Source organism: Eulemur rufifrons, chromosome 30 (genome assembly GCF_041146395.1).
Source record: "Eulemur rufifrons isolate Redbay chromosome 30, OSU_ERuf_1, whole genome shotgun sequence".
Classification (NCBI taxonomy): Eukaryota; Metazoa; Chordata; class Mammalia; order Primates; family Lemuridae; genus Eulemur; species Eulemur rufifrons.
The window spans coordinates 118,739,475-118,762,202 of NC_091012.1; the positions used below are offsets into that span (position 1 = coordinate 118,739,475).

General features: G+C 37.1%; 1 protein-coding gene across 1 annotated transcript in view; it reads left to right on the forward strand.

Moving 5' to 3' along the window:
• Positions 1-6,250: 6,250 nt before the first annotated feature.
• The window catches only part of TASL (TLR adaptor interacting with endolysosomal SLC15A4), a 34,042-nt gene continuing 17,564 nt past the window's right edge, over positions 6,251-22,728 (forward strand). Inside the window, exon 1 of the mRNA XM_069463847.1 lies at positions 6,251-6,306. The gene's annotated coding sequence lies outside the window, so the exon portion shown is untranslated. The remainder of the gene's footprint in view (positions 6,307-22,728) is intronic.

A 22,728-nucleotide genomic window follows, 5' to 3' on the forward strand; every position in this document is an offset into this window, starting at 1 on the left:
GACTGGGAATATCTTGAGGAGGGGGCTCTCAGGTCTCAGGTCTCTCGGGAGTTTGAGGATTTCTGAATAGACACAAGACTGTGCATCGTGGGTGTGTATTTATAGCAAAAAAATGAGGCACTCAGTATATTTAGTGAATAAATAATAGAAAATAGTTTTAGCTTTAAACTGGGCAGCTATTTGAAAGATATGTACGGGAACATGTATGGTATGTTTCTATGAGTACTCTGTTTCCCACTTTCCCTTGCATTTTTCTTGTTCCTTGTATTTCTATAATTTTGTCTTTTAGATATAGCAATTTTCCAATCATTTTATTTTCCATTTTATTCTTAATATACAAGTAAAACATAGCTATCAAAAAAAATAGAAACCTCAAATAAGCAAAACGGAAGGGGGAGAAAAAATTTTCCCCAATTGCAAAATTAACCACTGTTAAATTTTGGTGGCTATTCTTATGTAGATAAACTTTTTCTTAATAATCTTGTTTGTAACATAATTGGAAAATAATCTTTCTCTCACACTATAATATTGTCTTTAAGTATTTATTAATACTATCTTCTTGCATACCCTCTCAGAAATAGTATATGTACTTAAAACTGTATATACAGACATATATACATATATATATATATATATGTATATTTCCCACATAAATGGATAGCACACTCCAAACACTACTTAACACCCTGATGGTTTGTTGTTTTACTTACACTAGGTCCTGGAGATCTATTACATTTGAGTTCACTGAAATTTCCAATGTTTTCACTAGGTCGCAAGAACTATTAAAGTGGAAAACACCTTTTGAGTGAGAATAATTAAAACAGACGACTACATTCTCTACACACTCAAATGCTTTTGAATGATTCTCAGAACTCCTACTATCAGGAGACACAGAGAACAGAAGTTAGGCAAAGAACATGAGGTATGGAGTGGGTGCTAGGGAACTGGCTAGAGCCTGGGGCATGGTGGCAATGAAGTTGCTCAGCTCTAGTTGGAAGGAGAAGAAACTGGGAAGAATGGGAGTAGCTGAGATCAGCCACACTGGAGCTAGGAAGGGAAAGAAAAATTTGCATAGGAGAATGAACAAGAACTATTGAAATCTTAAAGAATCCCTGGTTTTATTTGACTTTGTATGTGTCGAAAGGGGAAATTTCTACCTCACTTCGATCCCCAATTTATGCTTCATAACACATCCTTGTGGCCTATATATCCCAGTAACTGTCTTAGTTGGTCCTTCTGCCTCTTGTGGTCCTCCTCTCCTCATCAGGGCTGTCCTGATGTGAGGGGCACTCCCAAGGCCATTACAGGCCTATTTCTCTGGCCCTGCTTGAGGTGACTTCTTTCCCATTGCTGAGACAGATACCAGGAGGGACTTAACCTCCCCTCCCCTGAGACTCTTTTCTTGCTGTCTCAGGGGGCCCAGAACCCTTTCTCAGTACCTTTTCTAGCAGTGCTGTACTGGAGCTCTGGTGTTTCACAGATCCTCCTCTGTTCTTTGCCTAGAGGTGAAAAATCTTGGAGAATTAACGGCTGCTCCCTGCTTTCTAAGGGAACCATCTTCTGCCAACCTTCTGAGGGGCTCAGGCTATCTTTGTGTAATAATTATTGGGTTGAGGTAGGGATTTCTGCTTACCCCCAGGGACAGCCCTCAACTTGGATCTATGGATTGGTCCTTTGTATGAAAGTCGGGACTTTGTTTTGTACAATGCCTAAAATAGTTCTTAGGATAAGCTCTGTCTTCAGAAAATATCTGTCGAATGAATGAGTGGAGAAAAATGCAGTTAGGTTCCCAAGATAGTGCAGAAAAACCAATCTAAACAGAGTGGAGGTGGAGACTATGCTACGAGAACTGTAGATGAGAGCCACTAGGTGTAGCAATACTTTTAGGGGAAATGTCTTCAGAGGTTCCTGACCCCTTGAGGCAGCTCTAACTGGGAGAGTAGATGTTTTCAGGTCCAAGCTCCCAGTGGCATCCATTTGGGCAGGGACTGGAGTTTTAGAGTCAGTAAGTAGAGATGCTAACGGAGAATGGAAAGGCTTGAGGAGGGAGAAGGTCATATTGGGTTTGGAGCTGAGGGGCTGGGGTTGATGAAGGAGTTGATGAGCCTGGGGAAAGGAGGGTTTCTGTGGAGAGGACAGGTTGGTTGTCCCTTCCTTTTTCATTCATATCACTGGGGAGCTCTTGGTTGAGATAAGCAGAGACTGAAACCTTAGGGGGAAAGGGCAAGTGCAAGGAGAGAGAGAGGGGAGGATTGGCAGCTAGAAAGCTTGGCGTCCTTAGTTACAGAACAGGATTTTCTTTTTCCTTTTTTCTTGCTGGTAGATTTTATCACCCACTGAGAAAGGGTTTTCTTGCCCCCAAAGCCCCTTCCCTTCTTGCAGAAACCCTCCACCCTGCTTTTACCTGGAAAAGGCAAGAAGGAGCAACCAGAACTCAGGTGGTGAGACTGAGAAAAGATGCAGGTGTGGCAGAGAAATACAGAGTCCACAGCAGAGGACTCAGCATATGGCAGGGGATGGGGAGGGGACGGGGAGGAACTCCTGCTTTGCAACCACAGGCATGGTCCAGAGGAAGGCAGTTTCATGAGCACATATGAAGGACCAAGTTGGGGGCTGTTTGCATTTTTATGCTTTTTCATAGGTAAAAATTAACAACCATTTTTTCTAGATGAGGAGTCTTGCATTGGCTGGGGAAATGAAGTTCCACTTAGGAAAAAGAGTTCTTGTCTTGGAAGTTAACATATAAACCCATATTGGTAGATTGAGTAACAATACAACTGCTATTATTTTTAGAAAAAGGAAATATACCCAAAGATGACTAATTCTTGTGATGGTATATGACAAAGGAAATGGTCCTATTGTCACACCCGTGATTTTTCCAGTACCCTAGTCTTCTCTAGGAACAGGTGTGCTCTTTGACAGGTGTCTGTCATATATGCTCAGTGTGACATAGACCACATCATTTTCCCATCTGCAGACTTGGCCACCACATCCTGATCTCAAAAATCTGAAAATGTAAACTGAACTATGCCCCTTTTAGGACTCTATTCTCAGTGATTTATGTGAATTAACTTCTTACTTAAATTTCCACACACTTAAGGTTTTCCTCACATGCTTTTGCCTCTCCTTGAGGAAATGGAACAAATAAACCAAGACCTTTTGATCACATGACATTTTCAATGCAATAGGCAAAAGTATTTGTTTCAAGCATTTATGTAGTTCTTTTATTCAAGTAATAATTACAAGTATGTCAGTTATAATTTTTATTTGAGGTTTTCCACTACTGTTTTTATTTAGGAGATGTTTTAGTAAAATGGTTTTGAAGCCATTCCTCTTGGGCTAAAATCTTAGCACAATAGTTATTAGCTCTGTGTCCTTGAGAAAGCTACACAACTTCTCTGGGTCTTCATTTCCTTATGTCTAAAATAGGCTAATACAGGAACCCATCTGTTGGAAGAATAAAATGAGTTCATATATTTAAAGTCCTGAGAACAGTTTTTAGTGTATAAGTGCTCAATATATCTTAATAGTTGTTATTTAAATACAAAATGGTTTAATAGAAGGAAAACAACTTGATACCGTTGCAACAGCATAAGCTTAGAATCAGGGAGATATGGATTTAAATCCTGATCCAGGCCTCTACAAGGAGAACCATGAAACTTTGAGGAAAGAAATCTCAGAGGATACAAACAAATGGAAAAACATATCATGCTCATGAATAGGCAGAATCAACATTGTTCAAATGTCCATACTACCCAAAGTGACTTACAAACTCAATGCAATCCCCATCAAATTACCAAAGTCATACTTCACAGATCTAGAATATAGTCTATGCTTCATTTGGAACTAGAAATAAAAAATAATACTGATCCTTGCTTGATCTTAGAAAATTATTTAACCTTTCTGAGCTTCAATTTATTTATTTATAAAATATTAATAATATCTACTTCATGAATGTTACCATGAAACTTAAATAAGACAATAAATAAATAAATAACTCAAGTATGATAGATATTCCAATCTCAGCAACAAGTAGGTAACTGCATGTTAAACTTGTCCTACCCACTTTCCCTACTATTAATAATGCTGTTTTATGTTCTTGTAGGTCAGCAGTTCTCAAAGTGTGCTCCCCAAAGCCCTTTCAGGGGGTCAATGTCAAAACCATTTCATAATAATAATACCAAGATACTATTTGCCTTTTTCACTGTATTGACAATTGTACTGATTGTGCAAAAGCAATTTTAAAAACAGTCTAGCTCCTTAGCATGAATCAAGGCAATGGCACCAAATTGTACTAGTACTCATTGCATTCTTCATCACCACACATTCACAGTTTTACAAAAGCCTATCTCATTTAAAAATGTCCTTGACGAAACAGCAAAAATTAATAAATCTTGACCTTTGAGTACACTTACAAAAATATTTTCTGTTATGAGATGTAAAACATGCATAAAGTACTTCTGCTGCATATTGAAGTAGAATAGATGCCTCCAAGAAAAGCATTTGAGTGATTGGGTTGAGAGCTGAACTATCAACTTTTCTCAAGAAACACCATTTTTACTTGAAAGAACAACTGACAGACAAACTATGGCTGTTCAGACTTGGAGATCTGGCAAACATTTTCTTGGAAATGAATGAAGAGAATCCATCACTTCCAGGAAAACAACTGACAGTATATGTTGCCAAAGATAAAATTTAAGTTTTCAAATAAAAATCAAAATTTTGGAAAACTTATTCTACTATCATGATCTTGACAGCATCTCAATACTTACAGACTTTTCTGATGAGATTAGGTGTGAGGTTAACAAATGTGAGTTTTTGATATTATACAATATGAAATGTGTCAGCTTTTAGAAGAGCTGCATAACTCAGGAAATCAATAATATTTTTTAAATGATCAGTGCATAGTATAAAATCTTGCATGAGTAAAAGATACATTCAAAGCTTAAGACAGGTCAATGGATTTTAGTATAATGGAGTATGAAAAGTTCATTTATACAGTTTCTGATTCCACATTACAAACAACCTTTAAGAAATTACGACGTGTCAAGTTTTGGTATTGTGTCAAAGAAGAATATCCACAATTATCTGAAAAGCCTATTAAAATACTCTTTCCTTTTCCAAGTGCATATTTCTGGGAGCCTGGATTTTCTTTATATACTTCAAGTTGAAGTCTTCAATTAAAACAACATATCTCAATAGATTAAATGCTGTATCTAGTTGTCTTCTATAAGGCAGACATTAAGGAGATTTGTAAAACTAAAAAAAGATGATACTGTTATCACTACATATTTTTTGAAAAATAAATTTCTTATCAAAACTATGTTATTTATTAAATATATTACCATGTAATTAGTTTATTATTGTGATTTTTAAATGGGTCAATAAATGTTTCAAAATTGCTAAGTTTTAATTTTGTTTACGGATAATATCAATATAACCTACTTAAACAAGAGCTCTTTGACATTCTCCATAATTTTTTTTTTTTTTTTTGAGACAGAGTCTCACTCTGTTGCCCAGGCTAGAGTGAGTGCCGTGGCGTCAGCCTAGCTCACAGCAACCTCAAACTCCTGAGCTCAAGCGATCCTCCTGTCTCAGCCTCCCGAGTAGCTGGGACTACAGGCATGCACCACCATGCCTGGCTAATTTTTTCTATATATATTTTTAGCTGTCCATATAATTTCTTTCTATTTTTAGTAGAGATGGGGTCTCGCTCTTGCTCAGGCTGGTCTCAAACTCCTGAGCTCAAAGGATCCGCCCACCTCGGCCTCCCAGAGTGCTAGGATTACAGGCGTGAGCCACCGCGCCCGGCCTTATAATTTTTTTTTTAGAGACAGGGTTTCACTGTGTTGATAGCAGTGGTTATTCACAGGCATGATCATAGCACACCATAGCCTTAAATTCCTGGGCTAAAGTGATCCTCCTGCCTCAGCCTCCCAAATAACTGGGACTACAGGTGAGCACCATTCTCCATAATTTTTAAGTGTGTTAAGGGATCCCAACACCAAAAAGCTTTAGAACTGTTGCTTTAGACTATTATTTCTGAACACTAGAATGGCTCAACACTGTAATCACCTGGGGAGCTTTTAAAAAATACCAATGCCTGGTCCCACCCCAGATAAATTAGAATCTCTGAGTTTGGAGCCTGGGCATTAATATACATGTACTTTTAAAAACTCACCAGGTGAGAGAAGGTGGTGGAGCAATATGGCTGCATTGAAACCTCCAGCGATGGTCCCTCTGCAAGAACACCCAATTCAGCAACCATCCATGCAAGCAAGCATCTTCAGAAGAAACAGAAATCAGGTGAGCAAACACACTACCTGGTTTTAACATTAGATCAAGGAAAGAGGCATTGAAGAAGGCAGGAAAGACAATCTTGCATTGTCTATGCCACCCCTCCTCTATCCCCCAGCAGGGCCATGCCAGTGCACCCAGTGCAGAATCTATGTGCCCGGGGAGAGAGACAGTGAAGTGATTATGGGGCTTTGAATTGAAACTGAGGGCCACCCTGGCACAGGGGAACACAGCACAGGGCAGAAGTTTGCCAGTGCCCATGGGGGAGCATTTTGACAAGTCTGGCCAGTGGGAAATTCTCCATCCTGAAACCTGAGTTCCTGCTAGCCCCGTCACCAGCAAAAAAGAGCAGCCTGGGGCCTGGACTAAATTCGTAAGACAGTCTGGCCACAAGAACTGCAGTTCTTGGGCAATTCCTGTGACTGTGCTGGCTCAGAGCCAGTGGACTTGTGGAGCACATGACCCAGTAAGATTCTATCAGCTGTGGCCAAGCCAGTGTCTGTGTCATGCCTCCCCCAACTATAGGCAGCATGACTCAGGGAGAATCTTCTTCCACTCAAGGAAAGAAAGGGAAGAGCTCAGAGGGCTTTGTTTTGCAACTTGTGTACCAGCTCAGCAACAGTAAAATAAAGTACCAAGCAGACTCCTGAAGCCACTGAGTCCAGGCCTTGGTTCCTGGACCCACCCCGGGCCAGAAGGAAACATGCTGCCCTGAAGGGAAGGACCCAGTCCTGGCAGGATTCACCACCTGCTGACTAAAGAGCCCTTGGACTTTGGATAAACATCAAAAGTAGCCAGTCACCACAGGCTTTATATGACAATGGGCTGGCTTCAGGTGTGACCTGGTGCTGGTGGCCACAAGGGAGTGCCCACGTCACTCTCCCAACTCCAGCAACCCAGCACAGAGAGTGAAGGCAGCAAATGAGAGACTTTGCCTGGTAATCCAGGGAGTTGTCTTATATCTTACCCAAGCCCACCAAGGCAGTACCACCAGGAGTCTGCAAGAGTCACAGCATTACTGGGCTTGGGGCACTCCCAGTGCTGATACAACTTAAGTGATCAAGGACTTAGATCGCAACACTCAATTCCCTTTGAATATCTGGAAAGCCTTCTCAAGAAGGACAGATTCAAACAAGCCCAGACTGTGAAGACTAAAACAAATACCTAACTCTTCAATGCCCAGACATTGATGAACATCCACAAGCATCAACAATATCCAGGAAAACATACCCTCACAAAATGAACTAAATAAGGTGCCAGTGACCAATCCCAGAGTGATGGAGACAGGCAGCCTTTCAGGCAAAATATTCAAAGTAACTGTTCTAAAGAAGCTCAATGAACTTCAAGACAACACAGAGAAGGAATTCAGAATCCTATCAGAGAAATTTAACAAAGAGACTGAAATAATAATAAAAAAGCAGAAATTCTGGAACTTAAGAATTCAATTGATACAACTGCATCATAGAATAAAGAATTAGTGAGCTGGAAGACAGGCTATTTGAAAATACACAGTTAGAAGAGAAAGAAGAAAAAAGAATAAATAAGAATGAAGCATAGCTACAAGATCTAGAAAATAGCCTGAAAAGAGTAAATCTGAGTTTTTGGCCTTAAAGAGGAGGTGGAGAGAGAGATTGGGGTACAAGATTTATTCAAAGAAACAATGACAGTGAACTTCCCAAACCTAGAGAAAAATACCAATATTCAGGTACAAGAGGGTCATAGAACACCAAGAAGATTTAACCCAAACAAGACTACCTCAAGGCATTTAATAATCAAGCTTCCAAATGTCAAATGTCACCGATAAAGAAAAAGTTCTAAGGGAAGCAAGAAACAAACAAACAAACAAACAAACAAACAGAAAACCACCTAAAGGAGCTCTAAAACATCTGGCAGCAGACTTCTCAGTGGAAACCTTACAGTCCAGGAAAGAATGACATGACATATTCAAAGTGCTGAAGGAAAAAAAACCCTTAACCCTGGAATATTATATCCTGCAAAAATATACTTCAAACATGAAGAAGAAATAAAGACTTTCCAAGACAAACAACAGCTGAGGGATTTCACCAACACCAGACCCATCCTATAAGAAATGCTAAAAGATGTTCTTCAATTGGAAAGAAAAGGATGTTAATGAACGATAAGAAATTTTCTGAAGATATAAAACTCACTGATAACAGTAAGGACACAAATACAGAATACTCTATTGCTGTAATTGTGGTGAATAAACCACTTATATCTCGAGTAGAAAGATTAAATGACCAATCTTTCAAAAATAATAATAACTTTTTGTGAGCTAGATAGTATAAAAAGATATGGATGGAAACAACAAAAATTAAAAAGGGGGGATGGAGTTAAAGGGTAGAATTTCTGTTAGATTTCTCTTTGCTTGTTTATTTGTTTGTTTGTAAGCAGAGTGTGTTTAAAATAATTGGTTATAAAATGTTTTTTGCAAGCTTCATGGTAACCTGAAATAAAAAAAAACTACAATAGATAAACTAAAAATAAAAGGCAAGAAATTAAAACACAGTACAGAGAAAACCACTTTTAACAAAGGAAGAGAGGAAGGAAGAAAGAAAGAGAGGACCACAAAGCAACCAGAAATCAAATAATAACTCGGCAGTAGTAAGTCCTTACCTGTCAATAACAACATTGAATGTGAACAGACTAAACTCTCCAATCAAAAGACAAAGAGTGGCTGAATGGTTAAAAACTAAGAGCCAACTATATATTGTCTGCAAGAAACACACTTCATCTGTAAAGACACACAGAGACTGAAAATAAAGGTACAGAAAAATATATTCCAGGCCAGGTGCGGTGGCTCACGCCTGTAATCCTCGCACAATGGGAGGCCGAGGCAGGTGGATCGTTGGAGCTCAAGAATTCGAGACCAGCCTGAGCAAGAGCAAGACCCCGTCTCTACTAAAAAAAAAATGGAAAGAAATTAGATGGCCAACTAAAACTATATAGAAAAAAATTAGCCGGGCACGGTGGCACATGCCTGTAGTCCCAGCTACTCGGGAGGCTGAGGCAGGAGGATTGCTTGAGCCCAGGAGTTTGAGGTTGCTGTGAGCTAGGCTGACACCATGGCACTCTAGCCAGGGTGACAGAGCGGGACTCTGCCTCAAAAAAAAAAAAAAAAAAGATATTCTATGCAAATGGAAACCAAAACAGAGCAGGAATAACTATACCTCCATCAGATAAAATAGATTTCAAAACAAAAACTGTACAAAGAGACAAAGAAGGTCATTATATAATGATAAAGTGTCAATTCTGCAAGAGAATATAACAATTTTAAATATGTATGCACCCAACACTGAAGCACCCAGATATATAAAGCAAATATCATCAGAGCTAAAGGCAGAAATAGACCCCAATACAATAATTGTTGGACACCTCAACACCCCACCTTCAGCATTGGACAGATCACCCAGACAGAAAATCAACAAAGAAACATTGGACTTAACCTGCTCTATAGACCAAATGGACCTAATAGATATTTACAGAATATGTCATCCAACAGCTGCAGAATTCATGTTCTTATCCTCAGCTCATGGTTCATTCTCAAGAAAAGACAGTACGTTAGGCCACAAAGCAAGTCTCAAAAAGTTCAAAAAAATTGAAATCATACCAAGTATTTTTTCTCTGACCACAGTGGAATAAAACTAGAAATCAATAACAAGAAGAACATTGGCAAATATACAAACATAGAAATTAAACAACATGCTCCTGGATGACCAGTGGGTCAATGAAGAGATTAAGAAGGAAATTAAACAATTTCTTGAAACAAATAAAAATGAAAACACAACATATTAAAACCTATGGGAAACAGTAAAAGCAGAAATAAGATGAAAATTTATAGCAATAAGTACGTACATCAAAAAAGTAGAAAAGTAACCTAATGATGCATCTCAAAGAACTAGAAAAACAAGAGGAAATCAAATATAAAATTAGTAGAAGTAAAGAAATAATAAAGATCAGAGCAGGAATAAATGAAATTGAAACAAACAAACAAAAAAAACCAATACAAAAGATCAACAAAACAAAAGCTTGTTTTTTTGAAAAGATAAACAAAATAGACACACCTTCAGCTACCCTAAAAAAAAAGAGAGAGAGAGAAGATCCAGGTAAATAAAATCAGAGATGAAAAAGGTCACATTACAACTGATCCTGAAGAAATCCAAAGGATCATTAGACACTACTATGAGCAGCTATATGCCAATAAATTGGAAAACCTAGAAGAAATGGATAAATTCTTAGGCACATACAACCTACCAAGATTGAACCAGGAAGAAATCCAAGGCCTGAATAAACCAATAAGAAATAATGTTATGGAAGCAGTAATAAAAAGTCTCCTATCAAAGAAAAACCCATGACCTGATGACTTCACTGCTGAATTCTATCAAGCATTCAAAGAACTAATACCAATCCTACTTAAACTATTCCAAAAAATTGAGGAGGGAATAGTCCCATATTTATTCCACAAGGCCTGTATCATCACCCTGATACCAAAACCAGACACAGACACAACAACAAAAGAAAACTATAGGCTAACATCTCTGATGAACATAGATGCAAAAGTCCTCAACAAAATACTAGCAAACCTAAAACTCAACAACACATGAAGGCATTGGTTGCTAACAAAGGTATTATTCAACTTAATTCAACCCACAGAAGTTTGGGGTACACACCTTAAAACTTCCCCTGGGCAGCTACCTTTTAATGCAAGATTTTGCTGCAGAAATGACTTTAAAACTTAAAGTTTTAAAGGAATCAAGACAGAGTAGTTTCCTGTCTGACAAGGGACTATTCTTGTATGGAGGGTCTCTTATCCCAGGCTACTCACATTTCATGCAGTTTTGTGGAGGACACTTTATAAATTTGGGTTGGGTGAATGAATTCTGCATAGGCAGCTAACTTCTTAGCTTAAGTGTTCAGTGGGACCTGTTAGAGGGCCAGCAAGTACCAGTTCTTCTTATTTGATCTCGTACTTAGGATAAGAGCTTTGTAAATACAACAGTGTCATTTTTTTATGAATTGTAAGAATGAAAATAGATCCAGGAAGGAGTTTGAACGGATTGGCTTGGAGTGCAGACTAGAAAGTGGTTTACGGGAATCACGGTGGAGAAGTGAAACTTGCCTGAAGGGAATACACTCTCAAATTCCGACTTTTTCTCTTCTGGTAAAAGAGGAAGAGGGCACTGTCAGTATTAAACAGTAATTTCCTGTCTACAGTGCCACAGTCATTTTTTCCTGGTCAAAGAAATATAAATCACTCTATACAAGCTCTTTGAAGGTAGGAATCAAGCCCTGGTAGTTTTTATGTGCTAAATGCCTAATGCCTGGCTCTTAATACATGCTCAATAAGTACTTTCTGAATTGAATATAGTAGTGAGCAAGTCTAGCTCTCAATGTTAAAAAGGTACAAAATATTAATAATTCTATATGGAACATTACTTTAATATAACTCGGGTTCAACAAGGCTCACACTGAAACGTAAAAATCTATAAGAAAAACTTAGTTCTGCCAAAAAGATAACCATAAAATTGAAAACAATGCTTTCCTCTAGAGAATAGAAATGAGGGTGTTAGGGGAGGAGACTTTTTTCTTAATAGCTCTTTACCAGTATATATTTTTTAAAACCGTGAGCACGTAATTTATAGAAATTATTTTTAAATGGCTAGTTTAAATTTTAAATTACATAATCATACAAGTGGAGACTTTAAAGGGACCTTTCTCCCCCAACCCCAACTCTCAGAACAGTTCCAACTTCCCTTTCATTATAATCTACATGTGGCAGTGGTTAGAATGGCCATAATTATCTACTTCTTCCATCAAGACGTACATTAATGAGAGTTAGTCCAAAGTAATCTTATAGAAATATATTGTTGATTAATTTTTATCCTTTCCTATTTTGTTACTATTCCTAACTCAATAATCCATACTTCTTTGATACTTGCACAAGACTTTTAAAACCTGTGATTTATATTTTTATATATATGTCTGATTTTTGCCATTGTACAGTTGATTCTGAAGGGTAGAATGTTTTCATCATATCTCAATGCTCTGTACAGGACATTATATATAATACATAGAGAACAGTGCTCTGGCTTTGGAGTCAGAAAAACCTGGGTCCAAATCCCTGGCACTTACTTGCTGTGTGACCTTGGGCAAAGTAATTAACCTCTCTGAAAGACAAACTTTCTTTATTTTTAAAAATATTCACACTTTATAGGATTATTTTGAGGATTAAGTGACACAAATCAAGCTTTTAGTTAATACTGCATATATAGCAAGCATTCTTCAATTAAAAGCTATGAATAAAGCCTCACGTTAAGTTGCAGAACACAGGTGCCTTAAAACCTCGCTGCTTAAAGTGAGGTCCTCTGCAGATGAGCAATATTGTCATCCCTGGGGAGATTGCTAGAAATATAGAATGTCAGGCCCCACCCAAGATATACTGAATCTGAATTTTAACAAGAGTCCCAGGTGATTCATATGCATGTCCAAGTCTGAAAAGCACTGCCTTAAAAGATCATTTTTAGTTGCATATATTTAAGGTGTGCAACATGATGTTTTGATATACTTATCTTGATATACTATACATAGTAAAATGATTACTACAGTCAAGCAAATTAACATCCCAGTCATCCTATATAGTTACCTTTCTTTTCTTTTCTTTTTTGGGGGGTAACAAAGAGTACTTAAATTCTAAAAGACCTTAAAGTAAAGCCAAGAGATCTATCTGTAAATCAATTTGACATGATATCTGCACAATTAAGTACTTATATCTCTCATTATTTGATTTAATGTATTTTTTTACAAGTCAAAGTTTTTTTTATTTTATTTTTTATTTATTTTATTTTTTTGAGACAGAGTCTCACTCTGTTGCCCAGGCTAGAGTGAGTGCCATGGTATCAGTCTAGCTCACAGCAACCTCAAACTCCTGAGCTCAAGCGATCCTCCTGTCTCAGCCTCCCGAGTAGCTGGGACTACAGGCATGCACCACCATGCCCGGCTAATTTTTTCTATATATATTTTTAGCTGTCCATATAATTTCTTTCTATTTTTAGTAGAGATGGGGTCTCGCTCTTGCTCAGGCTGGTCTCGAACTCCTGACCTCAAGCGATCCTCCCGCCTTTGCCTCCCAGAGTGCTAGGATTACAGGCATGAGCCACCGCACCTGGCCTAATCTCATTATTTGATTGGAATTTCTGATAATGAGCCCCTCAAAGAAAGCTTGCATCATGATTTACATCATAGTAATTCCTCCAAGAGAGATGATAGAAAGATTTTCTTTCTTTAAACTTCAAAACTAATTAATTGAGTTCTACTAAATGTGAATGCAGAGGGACTTGTTGATTTAAAATTTATCTTCAAAGGTGGTTTTTATTAGCCTCAAACATCTTTATTCTCAACCGCAGGAGTTAAAGAGCAGTGGAAAGTTTACAAAAAATAGAAATTGCTTTGTTGTTGTAAATGTGGTACCTGTCAACAGAAAAAAAAGTTGCTAAACAAAGCTAGCTCTTGAATCTATAATACAATAGGTACATCTGCTTGAATTTTACTTGGAGAGGTACAGGACTTGAAGATGGGTTTGATGTAGCCAGTGAGAGACAGAGATGGAAAATTTCTACCCCAGAAGCTTCTCCACAACGGCTGGAAATCTGGAGACTTAAGAACTCAACGGCACTATTTTCACTTCTCCATTGTTTTGTGAAATAATGCTATTTGGACTAAAGTTCCAATTTCTCCCCCACAGGCCTCACGTGTCCCTGGCTGCCTTTGTTAACATGAGCCAGTGCTATGGCATGATAAAAATAGAATCAAGGGGGAAAAGCTAAGAAAAAGCTTTCTGAAGAGAATGTCAATTTTTAATAAATCTGGAACTTTCTCTGGGACATAGAAACCGCTGCTTGGCTTTGGAGTGTGTAATCCCTCTTTCTTAAGAAACCTTCCCAAATTGCACAGTCTGATGAGATTAAAGAACACAAAGATTATTCAGGTTTAATTTTTCTAGGCCCTTTTACCTCTGGGCCAGGGTCTAAGAATTGTTCAGTCAGCTTGAAGGAACCTCTGAACTTCTGACAACTACATGGTGATAGAAACTAAAATTTTCATTAGAATCCTGGATACAAAACAATATTTAAACTGCTTGGACCCTTTGCTCTCCAGAGCCACTGTCCTAAAACAGGTTGGAAGAGAGAGATGCATTTTGGGAGCTCACTACCACCTTTGGATTTGAAGTCTTACTTTGCTCATTCTTTGTGTTATAGCTCAGATTATCTAAAAATGCAGAGACAGGGATGCTAAGGAGAATGGAATCCATATTTTATCTCAAAACACAATTTTAACCTATTGGTTTAATGTATCCTTTTCATCTAATTCAATCCTTTACAGAGACACAAACAAGAAGGAATACCAAAATATTCATTTCCCTTTTCCTTCCTTTCAAAAGTCTGAAAGTCAGACAAAAGAGAGCCTAATGATTGGCTTGGATTTAGGATAAAAATCAAAGCATGAAAATTGAGATTCTCCACAGATTTGGCCTCCTGGTCTTAACAGAAATAAATTATTACAAGGCCAAAGCTGAGTTCATGCAAATATTTATTTGTGTGAGTTTCAAAGAATAGGTAAATACACAGTATCTGTAAAATGGAAATTCTCAGTTGTTCAACTAGAGAATAGAACAATTTTTTTTTTTGCTTCAAGGCCAATTTATTGTACAGTGAATATAGCATTATCTTGGCTTGAGGAGGAAGTATCTCTGTGTCCCCAAACCTGAAAATCAAATCAGGGGAGAGATAAGAGGTTAACAGAGGAAAATATAAAAACTAGGAAAGAGAGGCAGAAGTTTGTTAAAATGAGCTGAAAAGAAACAAGCACGTGTAGCAAAACTCTGTCAAGTATTTCTAGGGGTATTTTACTTTCAAGTTAATGACAGATTTGAGTTTTGGTGTTAGGGATTTTGGCTAGATCATTAAGGCAAATAGTATCACGTAAGAGCAGAGGGTGACAATTAGAAAGCAGAAATCAAAATATTTCATGGGATTGCTAATTCCTTAAACATTCAGGTACTTGCCTTGATACCTCTCATTAATGCCAACTAAAGGGTAATAGACAACAAAAATGACCTCTTTCATGTATTGGACATGGCCTTAAAATGAAACATATGGGATTAAATTCAATTTGTTCCTTTAATTTATATCATATTTCATTTTAAATCATTTTTCAACTGAAAGAATTTCAAAGTGCTTCAGAAACTTTACAAATGCGGTAATTTGATGCCAAAATGAAAATCTCTCTGAGGTGGAAAATGGGAGTTATTCAAGAGCAAACAGTATACATTACAATCAATTATATCCTAAATAACAAAATCTCTAGTGCACAACAAGCCATTACAGCTTCACAGGAATTCAGAATGTTGTACTTAATAAAGCAATTATAATCTGTCATCCCGTCCTCAAGATAAGGAGTATGGCCCAGAGCTTACCTTATGGATTTCTTTGGTATAAATTAGACCTACTGAAGTATAACTAAGAATTTTTAAATGTCATATTAATTTTACTCTATGGGATGTGTAACATGTTCCTAAATTCTAATATGTTCATGTTAATTTTTATAGAATGTCAATTAAAATTAATCTTCTGCAGAGGAAGTGCATTAAAGCCTCATATATAATATTGTAATTGTGTCTGCAGGAAATAATGATTATAAAAATTACTAAGACAAACTGTGAAAAGTGAATATGGGACAATAGGATTGTGTTTTGAAAGATGTTATAAGTTACACATTATTATGAAAACAGTTTGTTTTTATACCATTATGTATTGCCATATGGGCACTGCTGCTTTTTGTTTTGTTTACTTCTCTTAGCGGCACAAATCGAATTCAGTTATAAATGACTCTGGTTTATTGTATCGACTTGGCAGGCATTGTTGACTAATTGTTTGTGGAGATCAGGGATAAGGTGAAATTAGAGAGAACTTGAAGGTACTGAGCTTCGGTAATGCTATAAAGATAACTAAGGATGTGAATTTGGGGGCAAAAAGATTAAAGATTTGGCTTTATTTATGTGAAGTAGCCAAACATTCATAAATGAAAATCTGGTGATCATAAGAGAGAGGCATCAGGACTGTAGATATAGTTACACAAATTATCCAAAGAAGATATTGGAAAGTATGACAAGTGATGAGTTCACCAAGATAAGATACTGGAAAAAAACAAAACAAAAAGAAAAGACCGAGAAGTTCAGTTCTAAGAAATGGATGGTTGACAGGAAGCCAATGAAAGAGATTAGAAAGGAGAAAGCGGAAAGGTAGGAGAATAACTAGCAGTGTGTAATGACACAAAATCACATGAATGGTGGTAAGCAGACCTTCCTAAAGGATAGGCTACATCAATGAAGAACTGTTTCAATACATTATTAATGAAACATCCACACACTGGAAATCTATGTAGTTATTAGGAAAGATGAGGTTGGTCTGCAAGTACTGACAGCAACAAATTTATACATAACAAGGTAAGGGACAGAATAATACATATAGTATCCTACTATGTGTATACAAAAGAAGACATATAATGGAGTACTACTCAGCCACAAAAAACAATGGTGATCTAGCACCTCTTGTATTATCCTGGATACAGCTTGAGTCCATTCTACTAAGTGAAGTATCACAACAATGGAAAAACAAGCACCATGTGTACTCACCATCAAATTGGTATTAATTGATCAACACTTAATGTGCACATATAGTAGTCATATTCATTGGGTATCAGGCAGATGTGTGGGGAGGGGATGGATATATTCACACTTAATGGGTGGGGTGTGCACCGTCTGGGGGATGGACATGCTTGAAGCTCTGACTCGAGTGGGGGCAAAGGCAATATAGGTAACCTAAACATTTCTACCCCTGTAATATGCTGAAATAAAAAAAAAAGAGGACATATATAATCTTTGGATTGATACACAGGAAGCTGACAATAGTGATTGCCCCTGGAGAGGAGACCTGAGAGCTAGAGATCAGATAGCAAAAGAGGTTTAATTTTCACTGCACTGCCATGCACTGAATAACAACATTTTGGTCAACAACAGACCGTGTATATTACAGTGATCCTATGGGATTATAATGGATACACCAATAACAGTCAAGCTGAGAGTCAAATCAAAGACTCAATACCATTCAAAATAGCCACAAAGAAAATAAATTATCTAGCAATAGTTAGCCAAAGAGGTGAAATATCTCTACAAAGAGAACTATGAAACACTGAGCAAAGAAATTGTAGATTACACAAACAAATGGAAAAACATATCATGCTCATGGATTGGCAGAATCAACATTGTTAAAATATCCATATTACCCAAAATGATTTACAGATTCAATGCAATCCCCATCAAAATGCCAATATCATATTTCACAGATCTAGAAGAAATAATTCTACTCTTCATTTGGAAGCAGAAAAGAGCCTGAATAGCCAAAGCAATATTAAGTAAAAAGAACAAATCTGAAGGCATAACATTACCAGACTTCAAACTATAATACAAGCATGTAGTAACCAAAATAGCATGGTATTGGTACAAAAATAGAGAGACACAGACCCGTGAAATAGAACAGAGAAGTCAGATATAAAACCATCCACATACAGCCAACTGATCTTTGACAAAGCAGACAACACTATACGTTGGGGAAAAGAGGCCCTATCCAATAAATGGTGCTGGGAGAATTGGATGGCCACGTGCAGAAGAATGAAACAGGATCCACATTTCTTATCACTCACAAAAATTAATTCAAGACGGATAATAGACTTAAATATAAGGCATGAAATCATAAGAATTTCAGAAGAAAATGTTGGAAAAACTCTCCTAGTTATTGGCCTAGGCAAAGAATTTTCAAGAAGACCCCAATGGCAATCACAGCAACAACAAAAATAAATAAATGGGACATGATTAAACTAAAAGATTCTGCACAGCTAAGTAAATAATCAACAGAGCAAACAGACAACCTACAGAATGGGAGAAAATATTTGCAAGCTATACATCTGATAAAGGGCTAATAACCAGAATCTACAAAGAACCCAAGCAAATCAGCAAGAAATAAAACGAACAATGCTATTAAAAAGTGGGTAAAAGACATGAACAGAAGTTTTTCAAAAGAAGATAGACAAATGGCCAATGAGCATATGAAAAAATGCTCGTCACTAATGATCAGGGAAATGCAAGTTAAAACCACAATGAGATATCACCTTATTCCAGTTAGAATGGCTTTTTTTTTTTTTTTTTTTGAGACAGAGTCTCACTCCGTTGCCCGGGCTAGAGTGCCGTGGTGTCAGCCTCGCTCACAGCAACCTCAAACTCCTGGGCTCAAGCAATCCTCCTGCCTCAGCTTCTCAAGTAGCTGGGACTACAGGCACGTGCCACCATGCCCGGCTAATTTTTTCTATATATATTTTTAGCTGTCCATTTAATTTCTTTCTATTTTTAGTAGAGACGGGGCCTCGTTCTTGCTCAGGCTGGTCTTGAACTCCTGAGCTCAAATGATCCACCCACCTCGGCCTCCCAGAGTGCTAGGATTACAGGGGTGAGCCACCGCGCCCAGCCTAGAATGGCTTTTATTAAAAAGTCCAAAAACAATAGATGCTGGCATGGATGCAGAGAGAAGAAACACTTATACACTGTTGGTCAGACTGCAAATTAGTACACCCTCTATGGAAAACATCATGGAGATTCTTCCTAAGCCTTGGTAACTTTAATAGTTTCAGTCAAGCCATTTAAGCATTGAGAGTGGTCGGAGAGCATACTTCAGGAAGTCAAACAGTAAGTAGACCTACCATTTGATCCAGCAATCCCACTACTGGGTATTTATCCAATGGAAAAGAAGTCATTTTATCAAAAAGACATGTGCACTCAAATGTTCATTTCAGCACAATTCACAATTACAAAGATGCAGAATCAACCCAAGTACCCATGAATTCATGAGTGGATTAACAAAATGTGGCATATGTATACTATGGAATACTACTCAGCTATGAAGAAGGATGAAGTAAGGCCTTTTGTAACAATGTGGATGGAACTGGAGACCATTCTCATAAGTGAAGTATCTCAAGAATGGAAAAACAAACATCACATGTACTCGCTATTAAATTGGAACTAACCGATGAGCACACATGTGCACAGAGGGAAGTAAAACTTAGTGGAAATCAAGAAGGGGGAGGGGGAGGAGGGGATGGGTGAAAATCTGCCTAACGGGTACAATGAACACTATCTGGGTGATAGGCACACTTATAACCCTGACTCAAGCATAACAAAAGCAATTTATGTAATCAAAAACATTTGCACCCCCGTCATATTTTGAACTAATAAAAACAGTAAAAAAAGGTACAGATAAAGTAGGGTTCAATGTCATGCCCTAAATAAATAAATAAACAAATAAGCTGAAAAAGTGGCCACATTAAAAAAAAAAGGTTATAATGGAGCTGAAAAATTCCTATTGCCTTGTGATGTGTAGCTGTTGTAATGTCATAGTGCAATTACTTAGTTTTTAAATAAATTTAGTGTAGCCTGAATGTACAGTGTCTATAAAGTCTACAGTAGTATACATTAATGTCCTAGGGCTACACCTTCACATTCATTCACAACTCACTCACTGCCTCACCCAGAGCAACTTCCAGTCCTGCAAGCTCCACTCATGATAAGTGCCCTATATAGATGTACCATTTTTATATTTTATACCATATTTTCTCTATACATTTTCTATGTTTAGATATACAAATACTTAGCATTATATTACAATTACCTAGAGTATTTAGTAGAGTAACATGCTGTACAGTTTTGTAGCCTAGGAGCCATAGGCTATAGCTACCACCATATAGCCTCGCTGTGTAGTAGGCTATACCATATATGTTTGTGTAAATACACTATAAGATGTTTGCACAATGACAAAATTGCCTAATGATGCATTTCTCAGAATATATCCTTGTCATTAAGTAACACATGACTGTATATTTTTTTGTACCATTTATGGCTTTTTTTTTTTTACTATGTATGCAATTTCTAAAAAAAATGAACTATTAAAAAAGAGAAGGGAATGGTGAGCAGTGTCTAATACTATAGAAATGTCAAAGAGAATATAGACTAAGAAAAAGGCCATTAGATTTGATGACTAAGCCTTGGGAACTTTAATAGGTTCAGTCAAGCCATTTAAGTATTGAGAGTGGTCGGAGAGCATACTTCAGGAAGACAGAATTTATCTTGAGATAGCTGAGGTGTGATGGAATAAATTTATGAACTGATCAGTTGTATGTGTATGTATAATGTATACATATGTATTTAATATATGTTATTATGTATATATGTATTAGTATATATTTCTCTAGTTATGGAAAGGCAATAATGGATTTTATCTGGGACTAGAAATTGGCAAGTAGCATGTGACAGGAAGACATACTGTTGAGAAATTTAGAGTGCTGGTAAGAGCACTTGGAAGTGAGTAGAGGGTCAAGTGGGTGGAGGAAACCTGAAGATTGGGGGTGAGCTAGGTGTGGATGATATCATAATGGAAATAACTTGGAGGACGTTTTGTGCACCAGCAGAGGTAATTGAATAATAGGTATACTATCCATTTAGAGGCACAGAAATCAAGGCAATAACGTTTACCTACCATTTAGAAGATTGATAGAAAATCATATTATAAGATTTCAGCTACAAAGGATATAATTCTATTTTATTATAGCCAGCAAAGAGAAAGCAGTTTAAAGCCAATTTCATACACTCAGGTTTTATCAAAAGATAAATAGTAAGCTAACTTGACATAGTGCCAACTTTTTGATTACAGAAATTTTTTTTCTGGAAAGGAGGTTTTTTCCATAAAAGGAGTAACTTAAGAGATAAAATGAAGAGTATAATCAAAATTCTGCATATTGTATTTGAATAAAACAATACATGTGACTTAAGCCAACCTGAAGCAGATGAAATAACCCCACAATGGTTATTTCATGGTACTGCCAGGTGAGTTCTTGGCGAACCCACCAGAGAGCGTTTCTGCAGGTAGGTAAGACCCACTCTAGTGTATCCTCATGCTTGTGGTTAAACCTACACTAAAGTGAAACAAAACAATGTTTGGCCCTAAAGGTGCTATGGCCTCTTGATCACAGCTAAGTAAGTCCTTGATGGGCTACAAAAACCCAAGTGGGGGGGGGCAAGGGCAATATATGTAACCTAAACATTTATATCCCCATAATATGCTGAAATAAAAAAAACCTGGAGATATCCTTGAACTTGATTTTATAGGATTACTCTGCAACTGAACCTGCTCCTGGGGCAATGAGTCTGCAGTTTCTTGTGGCAGCTCAAGTTAGATTCCAGACTACTTGAAAAACTGTCCTTATTATGGCTTATACATGGGAACCTGCTCTTTCAACTGGATCTAAGTAAATTTCCCTGAAAAAATAGTGCAGAAAATCAGCAATGACTCACAAAAATAAAAACGCCAGTGTACTTTTAAAAGTATGACTTTTTAAGATGTCAATGAACGAAGGTAAACAAAATCAAACTCATTAATAGGAAATGTTCGCCTCTTAAAAGCTAAGTTTGGAACTTAGCTTTGATCAGAGTTAGGTAGAAAAGGACAATGAAGTAGTTGTCATTTGGGCAGGGTTATTCTTTGTTGGTTAACTTGAAGCAGTTGGGTAAACCAGCTAAATAAATGATTTTGAAAAACTTAATTTTTCTGCTTTTGGTCAAAAGAACTCATCTATTTGCAGATAGACTTGTCTGCCCTCCAGAAAAGACATAGATTATAAATACATTTGGGTTGTAAAATCAAACAAAGTTAAATATTACTTAAGGATACTAGTTTTTAAAATGAAACAGTAATAAATACCCATAGAACTTTCAGAAAGGTATAGAATGAAAAATAAGTCTCATTCTTTTCTTTTGTGCTTAAATATTTAGTAAAACATTTCAAAGGAATGAATACACCATCCTTCAAGGGAAAGACATTGCCATTCACAGCCCCATTGGAGTGTGGGCTCCTATTCTCCCTGGAAATGGCCATGACCTCCTTTAAATCACACGTGTCCTCTGTACCCTCCAGACCAGAGGGAAGAGTTCAACTAGTAAGTCTCATACTTGAGAGGCAATTACTTATTTCTGATTTCTTGTGCATCATATAGAAAAAATTCTATTACATAAGCAAGCATATAAATATTTTTTCTTAAACATACAAACTGGAACATAAGTTCTTGCTAAACAATGTATCTTAGAGATCTTTTCTTATGATTAGACATAAAACCACTTCATCTGAACAATTTGCATAGTATTCTACAGTAGGGATACACTCATTTTTTTAGCCAATATCCTATTTATGGATATTATTTTTTCAATCACTTACTTTCTCAAACAACGCTGCCACAAATATCTTTTCACATAAGTCTGTG